This window comes from Arachis duranensis, chromosome 5 (genome assembly GCF_000817695.3).
Source record: "Arachis duranensis cultivar V14167 chromosome 5, aradu.V14167.gnm2.J7QH, whole genome shotgun sequence".
In the NCBI taxonomy this organism is placed as follows: Eukaryota; Viridiplantae; Streptophyta; class Magnoliopsida; order Fabales; family Fabaceae; genus Arachis; species Arachis duranensis.
Window position 1 is genome coordinate 89,857,861 of NC_029776.3, and position 6,362 is coordinate 89,864,222.

The following is a 6,362-nucleotide window of genomic DNA, read 5'->3' on the forward strand; positions in this document are numbered from 1 at the left end:
CAAGATAATTATTAAAAAGATATAATATAAAATATTATAATTATTGATAATTTTTATTATAATTAATTATTAAATATTAACAAATATAATTATTCAATAATAATATATATATTTTTTTAAAATAGCATCAACATGAACATGCATAACAACATACTTGACTCTAGAACTTACGTTCATGAATAATAAACGAAACAATAATATATATAACATTTACAGAAATATAAAAAAAACGTAATGATTTTTAAAAGAATATATAATAAAATATTAAAATTATTGATTCATGAAAATATAAGAAAGAATCATAATAATTACTAAAAAGATATGAAATAAAATATTAGAGTTATTAATAATTTTTAACATAATTAATTATTAAATATTAATTTGTTTATGATTGATTACATAATACTTTTATAAAAAAATGGTTAAGATCGAAAAAAGAGATATCAAAATTGGCACTAGAATGCGTCACGTTAACATGTTTGGCGTCAGAATGTAATTTATTGTAGAATTAGAATTGTTCATACCCTGATCCAAATCATAAGCCAGGCCCAAATTAAACTAAAAGGCCCAATCTAAAAAATTGACATTCACCGCCTATTTGACCTCTTTAAAGAGGTTGGAGTCAACATAAGCAGATACTTAACACTTATCTAAGTGAATAACTGCCTCCATAAATCTCTCTCCCACTTCTAAAAGGGAGATCTCAACAACCCTAAGATAGAGGGATGGTTATCTACCATCAGAAGTGGAACTACTTCAGCGGTAATTATTGGCTCGTCTCTTATAAATACCTTGACACACTCAGGTATATCTAAGTTCCAATACACTTAAACCTGCTTAACCCCTTGCTGACTTAGGCATCAGAGTGTCTTGCAGGTACCACCCCCCACCTTTTCAAACACAACTCGGACGGCGGCTTTCTGACGCAAGACAAGTCGGAGACCACTCCATTGAATGTTTGGGCCTTGTAAGCAAGCCCAACCCACATCCGGTTTCAGGTAAACTCCGGAACATTGACGCTGTTGCCGAGGACTCGGAGATCAACGCATAATGGCGGACGACTAGCACGAAGACGGACACACTGCATCTGATTCCAATCAAGAGCATCAGGACGCGGTCAATAACGACCAAGCAATAATACATCTACCAGGAGCGGAGGGATCCGTGGTGAACGTCCCTCGAATACCTAGGGATCAAAGAAAGTTTCCTCTAAGGTCCATCAGCCTGGAAAGGAGGAGCAACCTCATTCCACCGACCTCATAGGGCTACTACATGGCCACCAAGGTCGACTCGAGCAATTAGAACAAGAGCTGGAACGACAGCGTGAAGCAAAGAGAAGCCTAAGGAGAGAAAACGAGCGACGAAGAGAGCTTGAAGAAAAGCTCTCGAGGCTGGAATCCAATCTTCGAAATAAGGATTCTCACGCAGATCGAGAGGACTCCTCATTGGGGGAAGATGACCCATGCACTGAGGATATCATGAGGGCTAAAGTTCCTAGAAACTTTAAAAGCCCTGATATAGATTTGTATGACAGGACGACTGACCCGAAGCATCACCTTAGTAATTTCAAAAGTTGGATGTATTTGGCCGACGCCTTCGACACTACCCGCTAAAAAGCCTTCTCGATGACTTTAACAAAGGCGGCCATGAAGTGGTTCAACGATCTCCTCCCAGGTTGGTCACTAGCTTTGACGACCTCTCGCGTAAGTTTCTTACGCGATTTTCAATTTAAAAAGACAAGGTTAAGCATGCTCCTAGCCTACTGGGGGTAAAATAGGAGGTCAGAGAACCTCCTGAGAGACTACATGGAAAGGTTCAATAAGGCATGCTTAGAAATGAAAGACCTGCCTAGTGAGGCAGTAATAATGGGTCTCGTTAATGGACTGGGAGAAGGACCCTTCTCCAGTCCATCTCAAAGAGACACCCAACTTCTTTGAACGATGTATAAGAATGAGTCGAGAAGTACATCAACATGAAGGAAAACGCCAGATTACGAGAACCAAGTTGGCAACTGGGCACCCTCACCAGTCAAAAGAAAAGGAGAGAGCCCAAGAGAAAAAAAGAAGTCGGATCTGAAAATTCTAGAAGATACCACTCTTATACTCCTCTATGAGTTTCCCTAGTCGACATCTACAGGGAAATTTTGCATACCGAGAAGCTTCCTCCCCCACGTCCAATAAAAAGTAAAAAGGGGGGAAGTCCTAATGAGTATTGCGAGTACTATAAGCTTTATGGACACTCCACAAATGATTGTTACGGCCTTAAAATGTGATAGAAAAGCTGGCTAGAGAAAGTCGGCTGGATAGATATCCAATGGAAAGGTCGGACACTCATGGGAAGAGAAAGAGAGATGACAAAAGTCACGAGCGGAGAGGCCCACCCCAGCAAACTCCAGAGCAACATATACATATGATATCTGGAGGATTTGTTGGAGGGGGGCTGACCAAGTCATCTCGAAAAAGACATTTCAAAGAAGTCTATTAAGTCGGTAGTGATGGTCTTGACCTTCCAACGATCTCTTTCACCAAAGAGAAGGGACACAGAATCATACCCAAACATGATGACCCGGTGGTAATCACCATGATCCTTGCAAACACTCACCTACACAGAACCCTGATAGATCAAGGGAGCTCAGCCCACATATTGTTCAAGCTAAGCCAGCCTTTGATAAGTTGGGATTAGAGGAAAAGGAGCTAAGAGCCTACCCCGAACACACTTTTTGGGTTAGGAAACACTCCTATCAAACCCCTAGGTCCCACAATTCAAACAACATATCATCCTCTGGTGGCCTTTGAATTTTCATCCACAAATTTTATCTTGTTCTTGGATTTCAATGCTCTCCACATGTCTCCCATTTTTTAAAATTATTTCCTACCAAAGCAATGAACCGTAACTATGGCTGATCCTAAATTTCTCCAGGATGTAAAAAATAAGAACTCACTAGGTCTAAAGCTGGATTTTTTTAGCTTTATTTGTATTTTGACTTATTCATCATATTAATTTAATTCACCAACACAACTAGTGCTTGTGTATCTATTGAAGAAAATAACAAATTTGTTTCAAGTTTCCTCACTTCTTGATTACAAAACCTAATTTGAGATTTGAATCAATGAACCATGTTAATGCAGATTCAAAAACTTCTTCTCTCGATCTCGCAACCTAATTTGAGATTTGAATCAATGAACCTTGTTGATACAGATTTAAAAACTTCTTTTCTCGATCGCGTTAATAAAAAATGTTTGTCTATACTGAATCGGTGCAAGACAACACAAATTTCATCAATCTCTATCGATTAAGTTCAAAAAAAGAGGTCAAGGATTAGATGAGAAGAATGAAGAAAAGAGAATTCACAAAAAGAGGAGGAAAAAATCAAAGAATTGTGTAATGAGTTTCTTTTGAAGTTCCTTAACCATTTACTATAATTTTTATTTCCACGCTCATCACACCATATTAAAATTGGTGAATTTAAGAAAAAATGAAGGAAAAAATCTCACGAAGTTTAATGTAAAAGAGAGTGTATACTTTTATCGTAATTCTATCACTCTTATGTTCATTTTTTTATTGCAAAAAATAGTTATAATATTATATTTCTCAACTATAAATAATAGCTATTAAACTAAGTTACACAACAAATTATTTAGTCAGTATTCTAACAAACTAATTCACTAATTATTCACTAATAAAATTTGTTTACATCAATATTTCTTAACTAATTAGCTTATACTATTATACATAATTAATTGGCTCATGTAACATATATAAATATATCTTTGACTATACTAATATTCTTATGCATTATTTCATTTTCCATCTTCACCTATATCTGTGTTTTAAGTAGATTAGAATTTTCAGAGCAACGCACATCTTCGATAGGTACACTATTTAAACTGGTTATATTGACAGAGTAATGGTGTATTCAGGTGCATTCAGTTAAAGTCAGTTGGTCAGTTAGAGATTGCAGTTATAAGTGCCAGGCTGGACTTCAGTTAGTTAGTTTCATTCTGCTAGCTTTTCCAATCAGTTAGTTAAACACCCCTTCCAACTGTTCCTATATATATAGACTATACTGTCAAGTCAAGTGTGATGAATCATTAACAGAATACAACAGAAACTTACTCCACTCTTCTCTCAACTCTTCTCTCTTCTTTCTCTCCTTCTTCTCTACTAAGGCCTGGTACCTTTCATGGTATCAGAGCTTCACAGAATCTGCAATCATGGCTGAAGAACAAGCAACACTAGCTGCGCCACAACAAAACTTCACATCCTCTTTGATCTCGATGAAGCTCGATGAGGACAATTTTCTACAATGGAAAGACCAAGCCGAATCTACGGTTGAAGGACACAATCTGTTGCATTACATAATTGGAGAAAGGATACCAACACGATTCAAGGAAAATGGTGAAGTAAATCCTGAATTCTCAGTCTGGAAGAGGCAAGATGCTCTGTTGAAATCATGAATCTTGGCCTCCATGACAAAGTCCTTCACCACCAGAATGGTTGGGTGTGTGTATGCGTATGAATTATGGAAACGTCTAGACGATCATTTCACTTCTCAGATCAAAGCAAAGATTATACAATTGAAGCACAAACTCAGCACTATCAAGATTGGGAGTTCTGTGAATGAGTATGTACTTGCCTTAAAAAGCACCATAGACGCGTTAGCATCGGTTGGAGAACCAATGAGAGAGAGCGACCATGTCAATGCAATTTTAAATGGCCTAATAGAGGAATATGGATTTGTAATCACTTCAGTAGTTGCAAGACCAGTAAGTATCACAGTTGGTGAGCTCGAAGCACTTCTTCTAACACACAAAAGCATGCTTGAAAGGTTCAGAAAACCAGAATCTTTTGTCCAGGCCAATCTTGCTCACACAAGAGGTGGAGGATTCAGAGGAGGCTTCAGGGGTGGAAGATCAGGTAGAGGAGGAATATTTTCATACAATGACTACAATAGGATCGATTCAGGACAAGGACGATTTCAGAATAGCAATTTTCAAGGCAATCAAAGTAATTCAAGATCTGCTGCTCAGTATAGTGACAACACAAGATTTACACAAAGAGGCTACAATGAAAATTCAAGATTGGTGCAAAATGATGATATGAACAATAGAAAAATGGTGAACGGTGAGAGGCCTGTGTGTCAAGTATGTGATAAGATTGGTCACACTGCTAATAATTGCTGGTACAGATATGAGAAAGATAACAGGTATGGAAGAGCTAATTCAAGATCTGAGCCCAATTCACAAAACTTACAAGCGAGCTCTCAACCTCAGGCACTGCTAGCAACTCCTTCTACTATCCAAGATCCAAACTGGTACCTGGACTCGGGGGCTACTCATCACATGACTTCAGATCAGCAAAATCTGATGGAAGGATAAGTCTATGAAGGGACAGATCAAGTGATTGTAGGAAATGGGCCAGATTTGCAAATTAATCTTGTTGAAAAATCTCTTTTTAAATCTGATTTGAGCAATAGGGATTTTATTCTGCAAAAATTATTGCATGTGCCTGACATCACTAAAAATTTGTTGAGTGTATACCAATTCTGCTGTGACAATGTAGTATACTTTGAGTTTCAATCTGATAAATGTTGTGTCAGATCCCAAGGAACCAGGGAAGTAGTAATCTAGGGAGATGTTGAAAATGGAATGTACAAATTCCTTCATTTCACACCAGCAACCAAATCTGCCTATGTCTCAACTTTGTGCAACAAGGATAGCTTCTTGCTTTGGCACAATAGGTTGGGGCATCCCTCCAATAGTGTAGTAGCCACTGTTCTGAAATCTTGTAATAGCAATGTTCAATTTGATTCCAATAAGTCAGTATGTGAAGCCTATTGTGCAGGAAAATCCCATCAATTGTCCTTTCCTATTTTTGATTCTGTGTACACAGCTCCACTTCAACTTGTGTATTCTGACATTTAAGGCCCTGCCCCTACACCTGACACTAATGAAAACTTCTATTTTTTTTGTTCATTGATGTATTTTCTAAATTTTCTTGGTTGTACCTTATCAAGGCAAGGTCTCAACTCAAATCAGTATTTACCTCTTTCCAACGTATGGTTGAATTGCAATTAGATACTAAGCTAAAAATATTACAAACTGATAATGCTGCTGAATACACAGTTTAGAAAAAGAATTACAGGCATGGGGCATCATACACAGGTTCTCATGTCCTTACATACATCAACAGAATGGTAGTGTTGAAAGGAAAAACAGACATGTAGTAGAGAAAGGATTATCAATGCTGGCTGGAGCTGGCATATCTACCAAATACTGGGAAGATGCCTTCTCTTCAGCAGCAAATCTCATCAACCAACTCCCTACACCAACACTGGACAATGAATCACCTATGGAGAAGCT